At 50.7% G+C, this 22,458-nt stretch overlaps 1 long non-coding RNA gene across 1 annotated transcript in view; it reads left to right on the forward strand.

The window, feature by feature from the left end:
- Positions 1-353: 353 nt before the first annotated feature.
- Positions 354-22,458, forward strand: part of LOC119111984 (uncharacterized) — a 43,373-nt gene continuing 21,268 nt past the window's right edge. Inside the window, exons 1-2 of the long non-coding RNA XR_005095652.1 lie at positions 354-655; positions 3,882-4,080. This is a non-coding gene — a long non-coding RNA (uncharacterized LOC119111984). The remainder of the gene's footprint in view (positions 656-3,881; positions 4,081-22,458) is intronic.

Genomic DNA, 22,458 nt, shown 5'->3' on the forward strand with positions numbered 1-22,458 from the left:
GCCTAATGCCCTTGTATTTATTATTGGAGTTTTAGCCCTGATGTCTGGCATGTTCCCTATCCCGATGTAAACTGGTACCGTTGGTGATGAATCATCGTTTCTGGTACTAAGTTGAATGTTTCGGCTTTCAAATTTAGCTGGTGATCAGTTGGCGTACTTTGGTGTCGGTAGTGACCATTCTGGTTTTCATATTAATTCTGCATTGCCCGCGCCGTCCGCGCGGCAAGACACCGCGCGTCAACTGCGTCACGTGGGCGGACGGTCCGAATCGGGGCTTAGTGGGGGTGGGGGGTGGAGCGCGAGTTTGGTGTGGGTGGCCCGGAATATTAAGGGCATTGGTGTTTCTGATCATATCCCAGTTTTTTACGGACCCATCTGCGGGACAGGGTGCATAAGCAAAATTGTACGTGTGCATGGAGGTATAAGAGCAAAATTTGGTTGTGCACTAAGTTCAAGGAACCCATTTATGTACCGTGCGTGTCTCTAAGGGGCAAGATCTGTGGGACCATTTAATGGAACCAGGCATATTTAAAGTATGGACTGTTAAACACAGGTCATGGACCCAGGTCACCATCATGGGCACGTAATGGGAAAGGGCTTTCAGCCTCCATGGAAGTAATTTTCTATCTGGCATGAACAGTTGAGTGTAATGCAGGTGAGGTACAGCATCATGAAGGCCTATATTCATTGGCATTGCACCAGGTCTTGTAGGTATTGAAACCAACTGGTCCTAGATGTGTAGTGTGCGTCTAGCAGTGTGTTGTGCCATCAATATTTGAATACCCCTATTCATGTATATTTGGGACATTTGAATACTGGTGGATGGACTTGATCATTGGTGTTTGGCTCTCGCAGACATATGCTTTGTCCATGCATATTTAATCACGATATAAAGATTATGTTGAACAAAAAGGCATCAGTACCCTCATGGGGCATCGGGCTCTGGCATGTCCAAAAACAATGACATTTCAGGATCAGTGTTGATAGGGTGGTCCAGGCCCACCTTGTTTATGCTGCTTTGTTTTAAATGTGGAGCTTCTGCCAGCCAATTGGACCCTGTTCATGCCCTATAGCGGTCAGGTTGTACTTTCCTACCTAACGTTAGAAAAAATCATTGTACACCATTCGTTGTGTTTAAGGCAGGAAATATCATAAATAATCTCAAAACAGGTAGAATCATGTTCCTACCTTCGAATTTCAATAACTTCGATGGCGGGCCCCCGAGCGCCGCGCGCACCGCACCGCCTGGACTCCCCAGCGCCGTTTCTGCGTTGCCATTGCGTAAATACAATATTTCTGCTTACCAAGAGTTTTTAATAATTATTTCAATTTTTTTTATAATAATTTATTTATATTATATATAATAATAATTTTGTAATAATTTTTGATAATAATTTTTTTATATGATATATAATAATAATTTGTATAATATTTTTTTATAATAGTTAATTTATTTATAATAATTTCAATTCTTTTATAACTACGATGGTGAGCTCCCGAGCGCCGCACACACACAGCACCCGCGACACCGGCGCCATTACTGCTCGGGTCACAACATTACTGCGCATCAAGCAGCATCAAGAACCATAAAAATGTACCGGGCCAAGATAAGAATCCATGAAATTTGATCCTCGACGCCAACGGGACCATGGGTTGCAGGGGGATTGGGTGGGGAATGTAAAGCAAAATGAGAACATGGCAGCTAAATAAAAGCTCACTTTATGGCAGCTATATATGGCATGGAACATGGATGCCAATGGGATGCTGGGTTGAAGGGGATATAGGGTGGGGAGGTTAGGTTGGGTTAGGTTAGGTTAGGTTAGGTTAGGTTAGGTTGTTAGGTTAGGTTAGGTTAGGTTAGGTTAGCTTAGGTTAGCTTAGCTTAGGCTCTGGTCTACTCTAGGTTAGGTTAGGTTAGGTTAGGTGAGGTGAGGTGAGGTTAGTTTAGTTTAGTTTAGTTAGGTTAGGTTAGGTTAGGTTAGCTTGGTTCTGGCCTATTCTGATCTTTCTGGTCTGCCTGTTTCATAAACTTGCCTACACGCGATACTGGCGTTGGACAGCGTGAAGAAAGTCTGCCCACAGCCGCGTCTTGTAGCGTTCCCTCCACATGAACTCATCGAGATAACCTGAGATTAATTCCAGGCTCGTGGCATGTCGCTTGCGAAGGAAGCGCTTTACTCGGCCGAAGTAGGCTTCGACGTGGTTGGTGTGTTTGCCGTCGTCCGCTACAAATGTTTGGGTATGGTTTACTGTGCGGTGAATGTAGCCGAGGCTTTCGAGCGAGCCGTAGCTTCGGTGCTCATCGGTGTTTACCCCGCTACCTTGCTCCACATGTTTTTGAATTTTCGGTGTCATCTCTCCCATTGACCTATTTTGAATGAACTCGAGAACTCCAACTTTGTTTTCCGGGTCGTAAATGCCCATTATCCAACATGTTTCCCCAGGGACCCGTCGCCTACGATTATATTTTCGCCTTGATAGGGCTGTTTCGTCGACAATTATGGTTTTTCCCGGTCCCCCCAACTTTGACACGTTTGGGCCGCGCATTAGATCCTTAGACATCACGTCTCGATAGAACTGAAGCCAGTCCACTACCATCTTTTTACTGGGAGTGGTGCCGATTAAGTCCTTCATGGCACTTCCATTTACGCCGACCACAACGTACGCGTAGGCCATCTCTAGTATGACAAACGGTCTGAGGTGTGAACCGGCGAAAAAGCTGCCGTCTACAACACGCTTGATTTTTCGGCACTTGGTACAGCGCCAAGCCTTGCCAAACACTATGTCTTGACCAAACGCTCCTTCCACCATGCGCCTTCTTGCACAGCACATTTTTCCTACTTTTCTTATGAGACCGTTTTCGCGGAGAAGTCTCAAAAGGTCATCTGGGTCCTCGGTCTCGAAATCCAGTTTTAACAAGTCCCTAAACGATTTCACTTCGTGCAACTCCATCTTCAGCTCTCGTGCAATACCGCTCGACTGCTTGGATACGCAGTAAATATATTTCATTGCATTATTATTGTTACCTTGGTCCCCGCACATTTCTATGGTTCTTGATAAGCAGAAATGTCGTCATCACGCACCAATAGCGTGGCAGTCACGCTGGGGTCGAGGTTGCCGCGTGTTTGCGGCGCTCGGGGGCTCGCCATCGAGGTTATCAAAATTCGAAGGTAGGAGCATGATTCTACCTGTTTTGAGATTATTTACGATATGTATTGCGGTAAACACGGCGAATGGTGTACAATGATTTTTTCCAACGTTAGGTAGGAAAGTACACCTACACCTCTATAGCTCTTCAGGGCATGTCAGTTCCAGGAATTTTCTGCATCCAGTTCAGGTTCTATGCATGGGCCTGCCAGTGATTCAGGCTGCAAGTGGACTGTTATGAGTCATTTATAGCTAGGTGGGGCATGGGCAAGGGTTGGAGGGTGGAGCAGTGGCAATGCCAAGCAAACTGTCCAACTTAAGATTGTTTTTGCAGATATTTGTATGTATTTGTTGCTGCTTTAACAGCAGAAGGGCGTGTACATGATGTAAATCCCTTTGTGCTTAGCAACTCACTTGTTAATGAGCATGGTGGACAATTACATGCATCAGTGATTTTACTTTTTATTGCAATTGATATATTCACCAGTGTGTTTGTTTGGCTCACCTGTCCACCTCCTTGTTGCAAGTAGGAGCAAAATTACAGCACACCCAGGAGGCATCTTGGGCTATAGTGGAAACTGTTTTGTCATGTGTACTATTCACCTTAAGATGTCAGCTTTCATTTTGATGGTTGGTAAGATTCAAAGTGGTCAAGGAAATTCAAGCAGGGTATGCTTTGTATATCAGCATTGTGCCAACTGTGTAGCAAAGCTGAGTTGCTGACCCAGCTGCAGCAGCTGATGGCAGGCAGCAGTGGGTGGCTGCCACCTGTTGTGTTTACGAAATCGCGCCATGTGGCGGTGCCGGCATGCTGCCCTGCCAGAACTACCCTGGCTGACAGCCTGAGTAGTGCGAAGCAGCTTGTGCTGTTTGCACGGCGACGGTCGGCGCGGACGACTGAGCAGACGACACGTTCTGGCGCCGCATCACCAGGTGGGTCCTCGCGGCCTAGTGCCGGAGATGGTGGAGAGCACCAACGACGGCGACAGTCACGGTCGCTGTGTGTGAATAGAGTCGCTACTCCAGTCAACCTTTATTTGTCTCTGTCAGGATGGTGACGGAAAGTTGGACGCTTCTGGTGTGCATGACCTCATTTGCTATGTTTCCACTGGTCTGTGCACAGCAAATCACCTCAGATTATGGCGTGAGTTTGTAGAGTGTTGTAAACTTTCTGGCTCCATCCCAGTATCGCCACGTTTGGCTAAGGGTGTACAAAGGGCAGTGTGTTGTAAGGAAACCTGTGATGCTGGCAGGCAGTGTGAGAAAGTCTTTTTAAAAAATCATGGTCATGGAGGACAAATTTTCAAACTTCGAGTACAAAATTTGTCAAGGCTGTGAGTCATTACACCGCTACTTCGCTTATGATTGGGAGATTACCCAACAATGGGTCATTGGGTGGTACTCAATGGAAATGCCGTGTTTCGTACGCGGCAATTTATGTAAAGTCCCTCCGAGTTGTGTGACTGTACAACCTTTACTAACACTGTGAATGAGTGGTTGTAGCTTATTGCGTGGTTGTAGCGGGCTGCCATTAGCTGACTTTGGCTATGACTACTTTAAGCCCTCTCATATGGGATTTGTCCTTGCCTATTGCATAACACAAAGCTTGCTGAAGCTGTTATCGGCGCAAAATGGCCACAGTAGTCGGCGTGCCCCAAAGCCCCAATCGACAACAAAAGCTTGCTGAATCTGCACCATCTCTTCCCCCGTTTCTCTGGGCGCGTTTCATTTTAACTATCGTACTACCAATAGTCGAAATCCTGTTCTATGATTGGTCGGCCGGCCATGATGGATTCGTGACGTGAAGGGTGTGACGTCACACTTGTCGGCTACTGGACTGGCAAAACCTTTTAACATCTCGGTAGTCGGCGGGGCATCCACAAATATGGCGGCGCGCGGGGCAGGCGACATGGCGTTAGTGCTTTGGATCTTTTAGTTAATGTGGGGGCTACTAGGGATTTAGCGGGACATTATTTCTTTAAGCTTGTGTCTTGATGATAACCTGTCTCTGGATGACTCCTGTTCTCATTGTAACATTTCACTTGGAAGCAGTTTCAGTCACTGCTGTAAGGACTTTTGGAATGCACATAGGTCACAAAAATGTTGTATTTCCTGCCAGCAAAAAATACTTTATTCGTCAAACGTAAATGCTTCCATTCCCGTGTATGTTTTTGAGGTATGGATGACAAGCACACAAGATCTTTCCCGTTACTTATACCTTCATCTAACAGCTTTTTGACCGCGGTCGCGCTGCCGCCCACTCAAACTTATTTTTCTTCCCAAATTTGATGGTCACAACTGCGCAGCTAATGTAATGCTCTCCAGTAGTCAGTAGCTGGTATGAAGCAGCCTAGCATCCGAGTGGGCGGGGCTTGTGTTCGTCTACCAATAACACAGTAGTTGAAATGAAACGCGGCCTCTGTGTTTGTTTCCTCTTCCTAGCTGGGAGTGCCGCGACTTGATGTTATGTTTTCTGCTGTGGGCGTACGGCTTATTGCGTCGCTGGGATAGAGGAAGGACATTCCTGGTTACCTGTTCTTGGGTAACGGTAAAGAAAAAATGACCAAAAATGAATGTAGCCTAACTGAGCTTAAAGGAAACGTTCCACATTTGTATTGCATTTTGAACTGAATTAGCCATCTTGAGAACCTTTTGATGCAGTTCACGGTCATGTCCTTTAAGACCCAAAACGATCTGGTTCCTGAGTTACACGCCCGCAAAAGTGCGAAAAGGTTTATTTGGAGCCTGTTCCAAGGTTGCCTCGGCATTAATGACGTCATAGAAACGTCACAGGGTGAGAAATTTAGTTTTTTGGCTGGCGGCGGATTATGAAAATTTTCGCGTTCGGAGTACAAACTTGCCTGCAGGCAGAGGTCTGTCTAATTTGGTATGAGTGTCTACACAATGGGCCTTGGTCGGAGTACATTACACACCGCCTGTAATGGGTCAACATTTTCCAAGTGTTTTTTCTGGCCAAAAAAATTAGTGTCAGCACGCAATTTTGCATTTCAGTGGAACAGAGCACTTCTTGTGAGTGTGGGGCGCCACGTTGATCCCATCCATATCCCCGTAGTGTTACTAGTTCGCCTATACACGCGGAGTGATACACATAGCTCGCCTATACACTGCGTGTGACTCACCTACCAATATCGTCCACCCTGATGCAAGCTGGGATAAATAAAGAATGGTGCATCCTTCAGTGCATGTATGACACAACAGTACACCTATCAATGCCAATGAATCGCATTGAGTGGAGCAGGCACCACTCTTTCCGCACGCCGCGCTTCGGCAAGATTTACAGGTTCTTCTAGACACGGTTGGTTATCCAGCGCCAGCTGGCTTATTTTCCTGGGGCTTTTCGAATTGGCAATATAGAAGTATTCCTCAATGGGTTACGTCCCAAATCTTCCGTCTAAATAAAAATGATAATATTTTCACAGGCTATGGTTTTTGACCACCACTCTGCTCCACTCACAAGTAATCTATCTTGTTCTTTTCAAGCCATGAGACTGTTCAGATTCATTGAATAGGGGACGGCTTGAGTATACGGAAGTGTGTCTTAAATTCGGGCCAATGCTCATGTACGTGATAGCCAGTTTGACACGAAATACTGACATACTAAGCTTGCAAGCCAGCCAAAAGTCCACCTACGCCGACGAAAAAGTTTTGCATCATTATAGTTATCAGCAAAACATCATCCTTACCATAGTGTTATAGTTATGCTTGGTAGCGCATCAGGCAGGAGTGGGCCTTATTTTCTACCCTTCATCCCCAACCCCAAAGGGTTTGAGGCTTGTATGGGAGGTAGTCCATTCACCCGCCCATCTTCGCGGGGAAAACTGGGCAAAACCCTAAGGGAACAATAAGATTTCGTGCATCTCGGGACAGCTGCGGTATTTATCTGTCCCATCCTCAAATGGTATCGCGAAATTGCGCCCCTGACAACAGGTGTATTGCGTGCGATGTACTAACTTGGGACGAGAGAGGGCCAAGTGAACATGGCACCCCACTTTGTTTACATATAGCCGACGTTCTGGGGTTGCGAAATATGAAACCTTTCTTACCAAAATGTGGCACGTGCCAGTGAATCTGCATTGGCCTTTGCTCTAGTTGAGATGTACCATCTGGAGCACACGGATCGTATGAAGCGTAACTACGTATGCAATTGGATATGAAGTGAGAAGTGAAGAGGCCAGCACCACATCCACTCATTTTGGCATTTACTTGATAACTTCACATTGATGTCTTCACAAGTTTATTTTATTTCATCACAATGCTGCCGATGTAGCATTAACGTATGATCAACTTCACTTACAAGCGAACAAGGGGTAAATGTACGTAGGCACTGATTTACTTGCATGGAAGTCAGCAAAAGATGATGCCATCTCCAGATGATGCGAATTCGCTGGGGCCTCCAGCAAAAAATCGCTTACATTTTGTTGTATTTTAGCATCGTGATGGCTCCTATCATGACACCGCAGAAAAACGGCGTAGCGGGCAAGCTCTATCATGTTCACACCACGCAGTCAGCTCGCCCAACGTGTGGGCACCGACATATCAGCGCACCGGTCCGGCGCGCTGCTCGGCGGAACAAAGCCATCGAGTACAGCAACCGGTAGCGCTGACGGCAGGAATCACGTGTTTCTCGCGCAGAGGTGGCCAGTATGGCACAGGTACGTCGGTTCCAGCAACTCCAGCAGCGAGCGCCGTCACGTGACGCACGTCGAGAGTACGGGGGTCTTCGGGAACAGGACGTCCCGAGGATTCATACACGGTGGTAAAGCGGCGGGTACAGGCGCCAGCTGCTCCTCCTGAATACGGCATACCGGCCACCACGGTAACATATACGAAACATGCATAACGGGAGCAGTGACTGACATCACCGCACAAGACCGTCATGAATTTGGGCTGTTGCAGTGGTAGGCAGCTGTTTTAACAGCACGTCCGTTGCCGGCACAGTCCGCTACGGCCACGACACAGTCTGCGGTGAAAAGTTACCGACAAATGCCGGAAGAGCCGTGGATAAGGCTCGGGTGCACCGGTCGGTACCGCAAGTGAAGCGGCCAGTGGTCCCGGACCGTGATGTTTATGGAGCGCTTCAGGTTGATGCACCAGTCGTCGTCGCCATGGGGTCCATTACATCGTGTTAAGTATTGTCATCCGAAAGATTGGTGGAATGTACGATTTGAATGCCTCTACAGCTTTGTGTCTAACACCTAGCGAGCGGCTGATGACGGGGCCATTCAGCTCGTTCCAGCTCAAACTGACGGACGTTTTGCAATCCTCAGATCTTGCTCTGTCTTTCTCCCAATGCACGTTAGGTTTCGTCGTTACGAAACCCGCGGAAATGCTTCCTTATCGCATACGCTACGGCCGTCACCGACGTCGGAGCGGCGTGAAATGGTGTCGTGGAATGTCACGAAGGCTGCGCTCGTGGCGTGCACAAATGGCACCACGATCAGTGCAACCGTTTGCGCTGTGCGTCTCGCCAATAAATCCGGACACAGAGACACACCCACACCACTAAGCTAGTTGTTAACATGCGTACGAACTGGCGCTTTTTTAACAGTGTCGGGTTACACTCTTTAGAGGTATGCGGCTCGCTGTCGACGCGATATTTCAGAGAACGGGGCTGTAGAACCGCTGTAGGCTGCGTAACGCCGATACACTGCTCTCGAACTTGACCAATCTTCCTCCACCTCCTCCACTACGGGAAAATGGCACTTCCCAATACGAAAACCAAATGCATCTAAAAAAACGTCATTCTGCATTTATTCCTTTGGGTCAAACATCCCACTCACTTAATCACTCAACACACATATCAATCAACCAATCACAAAACATCTAAAACATCAGTCGGAACACCCACTCAGCTACTCACACACCACTATCACACCTAACCCGGATACACATACACTCCAGCACTCTCAAAGCCTACATCACCTCCTCCACAGCCCACTTCGCCACCGGCAGCGGTGGCGAAGCTGAGTGCCAGCTGTGCACGTCCTGGCGGCAGAGAGGCTCAAGGGCTAACGCGCCTGCTCACGATCGGGTCGCCTCTGGGCGACCAAGTCGACGAGGGCGTCGGCCGCTGCGCCTGGCATGCCGCGTTAGCTCTTGTTGAACAGCCAGCACGAGCCAGCGTCTGGGACGCAACATGCTGCATGCTCTTCTCTCTCGCACGCCTCTGTCTGATCATAGCGGTCCTGCAGCCGCTCCAGGAGCCCTTCTTTTAACTCGTTCTGCCCGACGCTTGGTTGCGCGTGACGCCTGGCTGAGGCCTGCTGCAACGTTGGTGGTACAGGGCCGGCGGCTGCGGGGCTGGCGGGTGGAGCGCCGGCGGCTACGGGGCTGGCGGGCGCAGGGCTGGCGGGTGCAGGGCCGGCGGTTGCGGGGCTGGCGGTTGCAGGGCTGGCGGTTACAGGGCCGGCGGCTGCGCTGCAGGACCGGTGGTTGCAGGGCCGGCGGTCGTTGCGGGGTCGGCGGCTTGCAGGGTGACTTTAAGGCCGGCAGCTGCGAGACCGGCGACAGCGGGGACAGCGCTGCCGGGCCCGGCGCGGTCTAGGGAGTTTGGAGTGCTTCCCGCCGCTCAGTCGTCGCGTAACTGCCACATGCTCTCCATTGGAACATCACAATACCGTCAGTGGTGAAGAAATACGGGAACACCCTATCCCATAAACACCATTTTTGGTGCAGCCCCCCAGCCCCCGCTCCCATTGGCTGCACGTTGGGCATGACGATACCGTGGACATGGAAGGTAGAGCTGGCGGTGGTGACCTGGACACAGAGCTGCAGCCAAAAATGTCATTACGAGGAAATTAAAACCATGCACCCCTGGACTCACAAAAGATTGTTTTGTGACATTGTTAGGTCATGGCAAACGAGCTAATTCGCCATTTTGGATATTCGTTGCAATGTGCCTGCATTTCCTCCAGGCTTTCTGCCATAACATAAAACAACATGGCTGCATTGTAACATCCTTCCCCTCCCAACTAGTTTGTCAACACAATTATGTGGTGTCCAGAGTAGGACATACGATAAGCCGATTCTCAGTAAACTGTAAACTGAGCTCAGTAAACTGTCTGAAAAACCAACCAAAGTGTCGGGCAAACTTAAGGTCGAAGCCCTCCTCCGGCAGAGGTGCAGAGGGCCGGCTTCCCAGGGTGGCCTCCGGAAGTTCGTGACGTGCCATTGGCTCCTCGCTAGCCGATCCCGACGGCAGAGGTGCAGAGGGCCGGCTTCCCAGTGTGGTCTCCGGAAGTTCGTGATGTGACATTCTTGACATTCTTTTCTTCTGCTTCAAAGTGTCTCCCTCATTCCCATGAATTGTTCACTCTTGGGTGCATATAAAACATGTTTGAGCGGCCGGCAAACAAATCCAATTTATGTTTACAAGATGTGCAAGTTTTCAAGATTTTTTTTTTTAATCCGCTCACATTTAGGCCGAAGATGGCATCTTGAAAGATAATCAAAATGGAAAGAAAATGAATTGCGAGTGGTGCAATGTGGTTGTCGAGTTTCGTCGTGAAAAGGAAAACGTCGAGTAAAATGATCTTCCAGGCTTTGCTAGTCTTTGTACCAGGCTGCTTTGCTGGCGCACCTTTTACGTGGTATGACACACGCACAAGCAAAAAAAATGGGGATGTGGGTGTTAACGAACCAAGGTTGATAAACGCAAGCGGCTAGAGTCGCTGGAGCTGTGGGGCTTGAAAGTACCTAATGCACTTGCTCTGTGCGTAAATGGCATGATTCAGATTTGGGTGAGGTACGATATAGCCTTGAGCGGTGTCCAAGTTCTGTGGAGCCTTGTTAATGCTTGGTGGTCTAAAGTGAGTTCGGACTGTGATGACATTTTAAAAGCACTGAAAGGGAAGTATGAGAGAGTGTAAGATAACGCAACAAAGAAGAGCACGGCTGACTGTATTTAAAACGTCACCGGCACCTCCCTGCACACCTCTCCCGCGCCTCTCCTCTCTCCCGCTGTCGTCGCGCCGGCCGGTCCGGGCGGCAGTCAGCTGACTCAGCAGCCAGACGCGGCTGAGGGGACGACCCACACGTATCGGCTGGCCAGCTCGGCGTACACACAGCACACTTCCCCCTCCCCCCCCCATGATCTTAGATCACAACACATCGCACATCATACGCAGGGTCATACACATAATATAACGCGTCTCATTGGCACATGGTACTACGGGCGCGCTGCCGTACAGCACCACAATTCCTCCTCGGCGGCTCCGGCTCTCGGTTCACATCATGACCGTCAACTGCCAGGCCCTCAATGTTCCCTCCCGTTCCTGGCTCTGCCTCCGGCGCCCCGGCTTCCCTGACCTCGCGTTCTGCGCCCTGATCCACACGCGGAGGCGCTGTTTGGAACGCACTCGGCTCGTCTACATCAGAGCCTTCCGCCGCCCCCTTTCCTCACTCGCGTCATCTCGCTCCACCTAGGCGACACGCAGGTCGCGCACGTGCCGAGGCCTCCTGTTGACCTCCACGGTCTGTGCGTACAGCACTTTGGTGACGATGCCGAGCGAGCTCTGTTTATCTCATCGGCGGCTCGGGTCCCGCACCCACACTCGCTAACGCCAAACTTACAGACCACTACGCCCGGCTCATCCACCGCTCCGTCAATTCCGCTCACGCGCAGCTCGTACCGGTGTACCGCGTTCGCGGGCGGTTCGGTGTCACATTGTACATTAGACGGCTTCAGCCACCGAACACTGACGGAGCCACGACAGATTTCACCGTTCGGTGGCATCGTTCCACCACCCCGTTTCCAGACGGTGCATGAGCTGCACGGAACCGGACCGCGAGCCCCCATCGCCGCGCGAAGTCTCCAAATGCTGCACCGCGGAGGGCCGTAGCGTTGTCTGTCAGTAGCTCCAACGGAGCTCCCCGTTCACAGAACAACTGTTCGATCTGCTCAATCACACAGGCACTGTCCTGTCCCCGTAAGCGCCTCCACACCGCGAGCCGGGAGGGACCGCAGTCAATGATTGTCAGGTAGTGAGCGCCACCGACATGCGTCACGTCCATTGCGAGTCGCTCCCACGTTCCCAACACGCCCAGCCCCCCTCTCTCCCAGGGGGCTGGTGAAGGCTGTTTGGTCAATTCGGGCAGGCCGGGCACATAAGCGCAGCCCACGCCCTCCTCTAACAGCCCGCCAAACAACGTGACCAGCTGCTGCAGTTCCGCCAAATAGACGGCCACGGATTCACCAGCGCGCAGCCGTCGTGCCATTAACAGCTCGAACGCTGCGAACTTGTCCACGGCGAAGGTACGACGTAGAGCTTTCTTGACACAGCTGCCGGTTCATAATATACTGCTGAATATGATTACTGTGATATCACACTGGTACCAAAAGTTGTATGTGATTTTAACACATTTAGTTCATTTGTGTTTATTTTCATTCATTTTTGTTCCAAGGTCCCGGGAAAACGGTGCCTCCTAAGGCGCTTGTTTTCTTTTGTCCCAGGGATAGTGGTAGCAGCCACAGCAGGGGTAGTAGCAGCGACAGGAAGTAGGGGCAGCAGGAGCGGTGGGTAGATGGGTATTTTCTAGAGACCAGTGGGATCCACAGCGGCAGATCGCGTTCTTTTTTATCCAAAGTAGACCAACAGTTCACTACTAACACACACAATTTGCATCACCAGAAATAAGTACCGTTTTTTTTAACCAAAAATATCGTTGCATTATGAAAATGTTCCTAGTTCTGATGTCGACAGCTCTACCTTGGTGCCTGGTTGCTAGCATACGTTGCGGTAGGAGATTTAGCAATTGGCGATTTTCCTCGATCTTTGCGTTTTCCTGTTCGTGCTCTTACGATAGTTTAGCTTGCTTGGTGAGAATGGTACAGGGTGTTACCAGATTCGCCTTTGCTTTGTCGTTTTTCGTGATAGACTACAGCGTTTCTTACTCATTGCAATGTATGCATTCCATTTGCCTCGCGCTTGCTTCGTCGCTTGCAACCACCAGACTAAGAGTGGTGAACCTGGGAAACTTCATCGTGTCTTGATTGCGTCGCGATGTTCTCGGATCGCAATGGCAGGTCGCGTGCGGGCATTTGCAGCCGCTCCGCGCGGTCATGGTCCTGGGTTCTGGCTGTACGTGCGTTGCCGACTTTCTTGACCTGCTGCACCCACACCCTTTCCCTGCGGTGCGGAGTTTCCGCTCCGATGCGATTTCGCCAGGATTTTATTGTTCGATGATGCTGCGTATCGTCTTTGATGTGTGCAAATGATTTTGAGCTGGTCTGGCTTTGTTTTGGAAGTGGTCGGGGACTTTGCTATAGTACCATTGGCAAAGCTTCTTGAAGTACGTTCTGTTTGGCTTTCGTTTACTGATTTCTGATTTCCGATGACGTTTTTCAGTCACGAGTGACCACTTACCATTGGGCCCACATCTGCACCTCTTTCCATAGCTTCCACACGCAAAATACCAGCACACCTCAACAGGTTGTGGCCGATTTTGAGCGCAAGGGACGGTACGCCACACTGGTTCGTCTCGGCATTGTAGTCACACATAGCACCTGTCGCTTCCACAAGTCGTGAGAAATGACTGGGTACTATGAACTCCGGAGCTGAGCTTGAGGGTCTTCTGTCTTCAGCTGTTTCAGCAGCCGACCTAGCTCTCTCATTTTATTGCTTATGTAACATCGATGGTGGTGCTCATCGATGGCTTTCATTGCAAGTTTTTCGCCAAATTTCACGATAATGTCGTCGGTCGTACAAAGAAGAGATATGTCGTCAACGGTCATCGCCTCCAGTACCCGCTTAAACCTAGCTGACGGCGAGTGTCCCGCTATCGGTACAAAGCCTTCCGCACGACTCTTGACCCTTCTCTCTCCACTTGGTTCACATTTTCGTAGGTGAATCCATTTTCACATTTTCGTAGGTGAAAAAGGTGAATCGTAGGTGAATTTCGTAGGTGAATACAGACAGAAGTTCTTGCGATCCCATACGTCTTTTACTTGTGTTCACGATATGCGCTACAGATCTAGCAAACGCTGAGGAGACACTGGCTTAACCGTCTGGTACGAGAGCAGATGTGACCAACACAGAAGGGGTTGACGCGCCGCCATGGGTAAGGAAACCTATCGTCAAAGCAGGGCGCAAATCGAGGTCCTTGGACTGAACGGAGGGCGATACGCAACCGTCTTCAGAGACGGCGTGAGACGTGCTGTGGTCGGAGTCGCGGGCGTTATCCTCCTCCGGAGGAGGGACGAAATCTTAATCACTGGACTGGTCGTCAGAACACGGACTGGGCGGCGAGGGAGGATCATCCGGCTTATCAGAACCTGCGAGAGAGGACGAAGTTTAATACTTAACATATGCTACATCAGTGAGTCATATGTCCCATGGGCAATGTACAAAGAAAGCCTAAGAAGTTAGTAACTTTCGACCAAAGCCAAATTTACTGTTTATGTACTAACTCATGACAAATCTTCAGCACAGTCTATGAGAATATGGCTGTCAGCGTATCATGGAAAAAGATAATAACATACAGATTGGGGGGGGGAGAGTGCACCACAGGTAAAACACTATCCCACAATCTTCAATCAAAAAGTTACCGCCAAATGCCAGTTAACTGTCACAAACTTCTCCAAATGCTTCAGGAACGGAAGCCTCGTTTTGAACCGAGGTAGATCGAACTCCTAATGGGTAAGCTTTAGCCTCCTGGAAGACAAGGCAATTGCGAGCAGAAGGGGTGGGCAGACGGCCATTGAAAATAGTCCCATTGTCAATGGAGCCGTCACAAACGGATTAATAAGTTGGCTGCTACGGCCCTTATCAGCTTCCAGCTTCCCTGTTAAAATTGTCAGAGACCTGAAAGGCCACTGCCCACAATGGGACGCTGGCTGCGAGGAATCGGATACGGTCGGCAGGCACCATGCTCGCCGAAAGCTGGGTCATCTCATCTAACCGACAGCCAGGTCGTCTTTGCTAACTAATGCACAGGGTGTCGTCGGCCCTTGATATAACTGTCTGCAGCCAGGCGGTTTCCCAACGCACTAAGTGAAGATCTAGCACGATTACTGGGGAGTAATCAACTCCAGCTAGTCATGGCAACTGAACTCGCCCATCTGTGCCTGCGATGGCGCTGCAGGACCGTAGCGCCGCGCAGTCGTCAACCTGCATAATTGGAGCAACTCCGGAGTCTTCTTCAGAGCAGCGACGAGACACCGAAAATTGACACTGGACAAGGTCGTCGCCGCTCCCTACGGGCCACCTAAATGAACTCTCTAACCACGGCTGTGGATCCCGTTGTATTCTTTGCTAGGTTGGTCCGAAAGACCGAGGATCCGCCATACGCTAGACACCAAACCGCAAGAACGCCCACCGACCAACTGACGGCCGCAAACGCGCAAGTGCTCGGCTGAAAGCCCACCAAACCCTCGCCAGGAAATGGGGAGGAGTCGTAGCACCTTCCCCCGTTTTTTGGCAATGGCCCCTAACCGCGTAGCGCAATGGTCCCAAGTTTTTGATAGCTTATGGGGCATCCTTTACGCAACTTTTGGCCTAAAAATATGGTCAGGTCATGTCAGGTCACGGAACTAAGCCGTCATAGGAGGTACGGCCTCCGGCCGGTTTTACGCGAAATCGACGGTTTTTTTTTTGTCTTCTCGCCGCTCTTTCGACCGGGAATAAAAGATTTAAGACGAGTAAGACCTAGTTGCAACTAACCCAACCTTGGTGATGTACGGGATCATTGTTGGAATATTCATTCTGGCTCCTGGCCGGGAGCATAAAATTATTTGGAGGTAGAACAAAAAATATAACAAATGTTCCCCAAAAATGGTGGTACGCAAGTGGTCGCTGGATTCAACGCGAACGTTTTGGTCTCTCGGGGCCTGTATAACAGAGTCCACGTCCCCTGATTCTGATGTTAACATAAACAAAGCAAACCTATTTACGCACAAAACGTGATTCTGAGCTGCACGTAAAGCACAACCTGCTACCGTGTCCGGTCACCTGTCACGTCACAAAACTCCGTCTCCTGCATTTAATGTCCGACTACTTCCACAGAACTTTACAGTCCAGTGACCGATGCAGTCACTACTCAGTGATGCCGCGATGGCGCCTCAGAGTTACCACCACCTCCCATGCGAGAGGTGACGTCGTCTCAATCAGCCCGTCTTCAGTCTGTTTGAGCTCTTTCGTCCGCCTGACCCGCCTTAGCCGACATGCGGCCTCGTCCTCGCGCACGCAATTGTAGTCCCCTTCTGCGTTGAAGTGCTTTGTATGCCATGTTTCCCCATAGTATTCACCGTATTTTAATATGGTAGATAGCGACCCATGGAAGAAGCGGAGAATGTGCCGCCTTCTGTACCGCATGGTCGTCCTCTATTAGCCCTTCGGACTCAAGGGTGCCGGCGCATTGTACACCAGTGTCCAATTTTCAAAGCGATAGAGGGAATTCTTATCTATTATAGGTCTTCTTATCCTTCAGCCCCCCCCCCCCCCCCCCGAGAGCCCTCACAGCATCAGTCACCTCCCTGAACTTGAAAGGGCTTTACGAAGTCTCTGATTGTTGCAGTCTTGTCGTTTTTCTTAAGCTCTAAGGGAAGACGCCCAAGCTCCCGCACCTTTTCACGAATATTCGAGTGCTGGTGAGGTTTGTGCCCTTGCCTCGGGAACAATAGACTTCCAAACTCCAGTATGAGGTTGTGCCCGCGCACTACCTTCCCTATGTCGTCATCGGCTAAACGAGAAAGAACACGTTCTAGCCCTGCCGCCGCGCGACGCTCGTTTGGGATTATGGCGCGTCCTAGAACCTGCACACGATCATTTTCCCTTAGATTGCATTGGTGACGATACAAGTTTCGCCGCGAAGAAGCCAATACATTTGCCACACGACAGCATATCTCATTCGCACGCATTGTCTGATGCGGATGGCCTGGCTGGGTTGATCAGCCCGCGGCCTGACCTGATGATATCAGAATTATAGCGAAAGCTTCCTCTATGGATGAGTTTCGCGACTGCCGCTCTCTTCTCCTTTGCGGAAGACAGCGCCATCTCGGGCTGAACTTCCCACTCTTTTTTTTGTCTACGAAATACATGTCGAGCGAACTTCGTTTGTTGTCTCATGCAGAGGGGACATACATGTATTTCTCTTCAGATTTGAATCGGACTTTTGGACAGTAACGTATGCTGGTTACTTGCTGGCTCGGATTTGATGAACTCGGTAGCCGTATCTGGCTCGTAGCATGCTAAGACGTGTTCTCCAGGCCCTCTAAAAAGGAAAAGATTCACAAGTTGCTCTGAAGGTTTGCGTTCTAACCCGCTACTGCAACTTAGGTATGCATTTAGATATTGGCGAGACGTTCTGCCCTCCGACTGCACCAGGTCCGTCGAAGGACGGCGGGTGGTCACGGTCGGGACACGGCACCAGGCCCGTCGAATGACGGCGGGTAGTCACGGTCAGGACACGGCACCAGGCCCGTCAGAGGACAACGGGTGGTCACAGTTGGGACACGGCGCCAGGCCCGTCGAATGACGGCAGGTGGTCACAGTTGGGACACGGCGCCAGGCCCGTCAGAGGACGGCGGGTGGTCACAGTTGGGACACGGCGCCAGGCCCGTCGAATGACGGCAGGTGGTCACAGTTGGGACATGGCGCCAGGCCCGTCAGAGGACGGCGGGTGGTCACAGTTGGGACACGGCACCAGGCCCGTCAGAGGACAGCGGGTGGTCACAGATGGGACACGGCGCCAGGCCCGTCAGAGGACAGCGGGCGGTCACGGTCGGAGGACAGCGGGCGGTCACGGTCAGGGGACAGCGGGCGGTCACGGGCGGAGGACAGCGGGTGGTCATGGTCGGGACATGCCACCAGGTCCGTCAGAGGACGGCGGGTGATCACGGCCGGGACACGGCACACGGACAAGATCAAATTAGTCGTTAATGCACGCCATTCGGTAACATTCCATTAGATTTCGACAATGCGGCATAGTACACGCCCGTTTGACGCTTGGCATCACCGACGCTGGATCGTTGATACCAAGCTTAAGGCCACGCTCAAAACGACGCCCCGGCTCGGCATAGACACTCTTACGGCCTACGAGCCTTATAGTCGGTGCAGGCAGTGTTAATAACCGTACAGGACCCGTCAACTTCAAGGTTATTTATGGTGGTTCACACAATGGTGAGGTACTACGATGTATATCTCGTGCAATGATTAAAAATTGTGTTGATTTTTGACACTCACCTCAGGCAAAGAGCAAGGCAAAAAGTCTTACCTTCAAAGAAGGATGCTACCAGGATTGGATTAAGGTTTGATTCTGGCTCCCAGGTTCTCTCACTGGGAAAGAAAGGAATTGGAAGACAGTTAAGATGCGGGTTTGTAATTAACCTGCCCTTGGCTGGCGGGTTTCACGTCCGTTGGCGAACTTTCACGATACCTCAAAAACTTACTGTCGCTTACGCCAGCGACATGAACCTCGCAGTGACTTCTCCTACGCCAAGTTAACATCTGTGGTAAAACAAATAGAGTACCACTTTTGTGACGCTACTGCTCCCCATTTTGCTGAAAAGGGAAATATTGGAAAGGATGTATATTAAAGTCGTCGTTTGTTAAGCAGAGTGCAATGAAGAAATAGAAAAAGATGGCAAATTAGATGGGCTACAAAATTGCTACTTTGTAGTTTCAAAATATTGCGTTCTTTGAATTAATTTTTTTTAGAACAAAGTATTGATTGTTTTGCTAGGCTTTGTGCAAAATGTCGGATATTTAAAATTTTATTGAATCCAAAGATTTGGAGTCATGAAAATTATGTTTTTTTAAATTGCATTTTGGCATTTAACGAACGGATATCGACAAATAAATGTTACCATCAAATTCCCTAGACAGTTATAGTCCAAAACACCTTTTCTCTGTATTTCAAACGTTAATATTTTGGCTATTTTTGGTCATAGATACTGTTATTTTTTCCAAGAATCCTTCGACCTCACTTAGACCCGACCCCCGCCCAAATTTGAAAAACCACACACAGGCACCTGTCCAATTTGTCTCGTCGAGAGCTTTCGAATGATGTTTCGCCCGTCTTGCTCCGACTGACCAACGTATATGTGTAGGAGCGTTTCCATGAGTGGTGGGGGGGGGGGGGGGGGGGCAGTGAAGATGGACCGAGAAACACTGGCGGATTTAGCTGACCAATTGGAGAGGGAAGTTGTAGCAGGGCAGACACGTTACCAGGGAGAATTTGCTCAGAGAAAATCTTCAGCTACAAAGGGGGTGGGCGAGACCCGAATTCTTCGAGCTCAGTTCCTTCCATGAAATGCCAGTATTTCCAAGCAGAATACATGTTTCAGCTACGGGGGGGACGCTCCAAACTTTGGCAAACCGGTTTTTTTCCATGTGTGTGGGTTTCTGCGGTGAGCGTAGTGCCTGGGCCGGTGGCAGAAGCAGTTTCCCCTCCCTGAAATCTTGCATCTCCTTTTCCTTCCACCTACCCTGGCTTGGTCGCCACTCTTCGTCCCTGCCGCGCTCCAGGTGCGAGCGTCAATGCACAAACTTTGTCCGTCCGCCCCTTCCGGGGTGGCCGCCGTGGTACGCTCCCTCAGACCGGCACGCCTCTCGTCGCCCGCGGAGCAACGGCAGCTGCTCCTGGCACGGATGAGAGTCGCCTTCACGCTGTGATGGCCGCTGCAGCTCGGTATCCCTTCTAAAACCCCGATGTTGCTCGTCCTCTTCCTCGTCGCGGTGTCTCGTCCTGGATTTCCATAGCGGAGACGAGGGTCTCGATTAGGTTTACGGCTGCCGGTCCGTGTACGTACTGAGAACCTCTTCTTCTCTGTGCGTCGCTTACAACGCCTCCTCTTCTGCCGCGACTGCCGCCGCTTCATCAAACGTTGCACATCGCTTGCGCCAAACCATCCGACGGAGGGTGGGGCGCAGTCCTCGCACGAAGTTGATACGCCTGATGTAGTCCAGCAGTGGGTTCCGTTGTCCTGCGGTCTGTGCCAGGCTGTCGCCGTGTCCTTCCTGGTCGTTGCTTTCAGTGCCGCTGAACGGTGAGCATCCCGATCCCACGCGCTTGTCTTCTGGGCTCAGGGAAGACAGCGATAGCTTCCTCACTACTTGGGCCCATTCGTGCACGGTTTTCCCGTCTTGCTGACCAGTGTGGAGTAAGAACTGGTTCCACTGTTCCCCTCCGGCCGTGTGGTATCTTTCAGGGCACGTTTCAGCGATGGCCAGGTCTTCGCTTCCCCCCCCCCCCCCCCCCCCCTCTTGCAGATGATCGACGAATTCGCACGCATCTCCCTTGAGCCTGATTAAAGCCACCTTCAGCATCGTATCTTCTCCCCAGCTCGCGAAGTCGCTGGCCCGCTCCAGCTCTCTGATCCATTCCGTGATGTTGTGCGTCCCGTCATATTCGTCCACGGCGTGGAAGACTAATTTTTCCATCTGGAGCACATGAGTGTTGTCAGTGGGCAGCCCCGCCTCTATCTTGCTTTAGGTGCCTCTCTCCCGTCGTGTTGCTCCTGGGCTCGGCGACGGTAGTCTGTTTGTGGGATTGTGGCTTCGTAATGCTGTCAATGAAAGCCCCACGTTCGGGCGCCAGCTCTGTGAATGCTTGGAGTGAGTGTGGTGGGGCGCCGAGTGCATGGAGTCTGTGTGGATTGGTTCGGGCCGTGGGTCCCGGGGTTGGTATCCAGCGGGCTCTTGCAGATATAATTCGCCAGTGTGTGGGACCCCTGCCAGTTGGGCGCATTATGATGCGTGCGGTTCCGTTTTAGCTCCGTTTAAATATTATTGTAAACTAAAGGGTGGAGGTGGGGTACCGTGACTAAGGGCGCACAGCCATGGGCGGGCAGACAGCCGTTCATGGTGCCTGACCGGACCCACCATCCCGTCAATGCCCCGGTCGCCCGCTTTATCCTAGCTCTGTGGCTCACCTTAGCCGCAACGCGCCGAGCCGCGTGTTAGCATCAGCTGGCTCGTATGCTGACTAATGGGCCCCTCATTATAAATTCGCTCTTGTGGGGAGACGTAACAGCGGCAGCCGGCAGCGCACAACATCCAGCGGCGGCCGGGCAGCCGCGCACGCTGCCCACCAAGTGCTAGCTGCTTACGCAGACATAGGAAATGGGGTTAGAGAGCGGCATGCCTCCACTTTTTAGCAGACAGTAGCTACAATAGTTTCTGTTGCTTCATGAAGTACATAGCTAGGAATTTTCGGAATCACGAGAGGAGCTTAAATATGCAAATAAATCTGATCTAGGTGGGTAGGATTACTATCAGGGCAACATCAACGTTTTGCTGGCCCCACATTTCAGGACGTTCCTATCCTTTAGCCGACTGATACTTATACATTAGGGTGGGGCCTTTTTGCAACTAATGGCTATAGGTCAAATTCTGATGTGTCGACACATGGTCATCACGAATGAAGCCCTGAAAACACATTATGAGAAGTTTTCGTGATGGCCAAGTCAAAAAGTTTGCGGAGTGGAACACCGATTTTTTTGCCAAATTGGTTTAATCCTTTAGAAATTGGAACCGAAAATATTGTAAAAATATATACTGATCAAATCATTTATTGTCCACAAAATGGCATCGCTGAAACCAGTATGTGACTTTTTATTTTCACTGTGCACGAAGAAATGTTTCAAAGCTCGATGCTTAGTGCCTCGGGCCGATCATAGATGGCGCTGGTGTTGGCCGCCCTCTCGCCGCCCGCTAGGCGGAGCTCTGTCCCGCAGGGGACCTTCTGGAGTCTAAGACAGAGTGTAGCCACTCACTGCACCTCCCTCCGACCCCCCCCCCCCCCTCGCCCCGCCTCTCTCAAGGCCCCATTCTGGCGTAAGCTGCCTAAGTGCTTGACTTAGGCAGCTGCTGTTTCTGCATGCGGCGCTGAGTAAGGATGTTCAGCGCCTTGCCGTCCTGCCCGTCTGACCCTATCACTGTCGCCAGGGGGGGGGGGGGGCACCACCACCACCGTCACCTGTGCTAAGGGGAGTGTCTACAAGGGCGGCCAGCTACCTAAGGGTGCTACCAGGATTGGATTAAGGTTTGATTCTGGCTGCCGGGTTCTCTCACTGGGAAAGAAAGGATTTGGAAGACAGTTAAGATGCGGGTTTGTAATTAACCTGCCCTTGGCTGGCGGGTTTAACGTCCGTTGGCGAACTTTCACGATACCTCAAAAACGTACTGTCGCTTACGCCAGCGACATGAACCTCGCAGTGACTTCTCCTACGCCAAGTTAACATCTGTGGTAAAACAAATAGAGGACCACTTTTGTGACGCTACTACTCCCCATTTTGCTGAAAAAGGGAAATATTGGAAGGGATGTATATTAAAGTCGTCGTTTGTTAAGCAG

This window comes from Pollicipes pollicipes, unplaced genomic scaffold, assembly GCF_011947565.3.
Source record: "Pollicipes pollicipes isolate AB1234 unplaced genomic scaffold, Ppol_2.1 Scaffold_7261;HRSCAF=8764_pilon_pilon_pilon, whole genome shotgun sequence".
Classification (NCBI taxonomy): Eukaryota; Metazoa; Arthropoda; class Thecostraca; order Pollicipedomorpha; family Pollicipedidae; genus Pollicipes; species Pollicipes pollicipes.